Source organism: Apium graveolens, chromosome 3 (genome assembly GCF_009905375.1).
Source record: "Apium graveolens cultivar Ventura chromosome 3, ASM990537v1, whole genome shotgun sequence".
Classification (NCBI taxonomy): domain Eukaryota; kingdom Viridiplantae; phylum Streptophyta; class Magnoliopsida; order Apiales; family Apiaceae; genus Apium; species Apium graveolens.
This window is the reverse complement of record NC_133649.1, coordinates 262,692,143-262,693,431: the sequence shown is the minus strand read 5'-3', so window position 1 is coordinate 262,693,431 and position 1,289 is coordinate 262,692,143. Positions and strand designations below refer to the sequence as shown.

At 36.9% G+C, this 1,289-nt stretch overlaps 1 non-coding gene across 1 annotated transcript; it reads right to left on the bottom strand.

Moving 5' to 3' along the window:
* Positions 1-1,182: 1,182 nt before the first annotated feature.
* On the bottom strand, positions 1,183-1,289 carry LOC141716436 (small nucleolar RNA R71). The gene has a single exon (XR_012573146.1). It is a non-coding gene; the product is annotated as a small nucleolar RNA R71 (small nucleolar RNA).

The following is a 1,289-nucleotide window of genomic DNA, read 5'->3' as shown; positions in this document are numbered from 1 at the left end:
TTCATCTTATGTGCGTAGCTAACATATAAGATAGCGTGTTAATCTCTATTAAAGCGACCGTGAATATAGAGGTTTAGAATTTGCCATGCTAGCATAGGTTCATGTGTTATTGTTATGCATGATTCGTAGGTAATTTTAACCATCTTACTTGCCCTATGTAATCATGATAGATAACTTGCGCATTAAACTGTTATTTTTTCAATTCTTATAGACATATAAGGACTAAACATAATTGGTGTATATTCAAATTCTATCTCTTTTGTGGATGCTTGGTAGTAGGGTATTCGTACAACGAAAGTTGGCGTTTACTAGTTTCATGTTATCTGATTAGTGTCATCACCATTACTATGCTAAGGTTAAGAATAAAAAGGCTATTGAATGAAGTATTTAATGAAGTTAGGATCCCATGTTTGTCTCATATAAGTAATTCAACCTCAATTCTCTTAGTTAATGCTATCTAGTATAATCTCTTAGTTTAATCAAAACCCAATTTGTTATTTGTCTTAGCATTGAGCGATAATCATACATTGTTGCATAGGTGCATAAATTGAACTTAACCTAAACTAGTCTCTGTGGGAATGAATCTAATTTATATCTTATACTACTTGCGAACGCGTATACTTACGTGAATTTTAGCGCGTGTTTTGTCCCTAACAAGTTTTTGGCGCCACTGCCGGGGATTCGGTGTTAATTTTTAGTTTATGTGCTTATCATCAGTGGTCGTTAAAGTTCACTGACTCGGATTCTTTTACTTTTACGGTTTATTTGTTTGTGTTTCAGGTACTCATTACAATGGGAGATCCAGCAGCACGAATGAAAGCCTTGATGGATTTTTCTCAACCCAAGATCAATGACATTCAATCTAGCATTGTCAGGCCATCTATCACAGCTAATACCTTTGAGATCAAGCCTGGCATAATTCAATGGGTGCAGAATTCAATCCGGTTTGGGGGTTCTCCAACGGAAGATCCCAATATGCACATTAGGGATTTCATTGAGATCTGCGACACCTTCAAGTTCAACGGTGTTTCTGAAGATGCTGTGAAGCTGAGACTATTCCCATTATCTCTGAGGGACAAGGCTAAGAGCTGGTTGCACTCTCTACCAGCTAGTTCGATTACTACTTGGGAAGATCTTGCTCAAAAGTTTCTCACTAAATTCTTCCCTATGGCAAAGACAGCTGCAATCAGAAATGCTCTTACTAAATTTGTGCAGTAATCAGGAGAATCTTTATATGAAGCTTGTGAGTGCTACAAGGAGATGCATAGGAAGTGTCCTCATAATGGAAT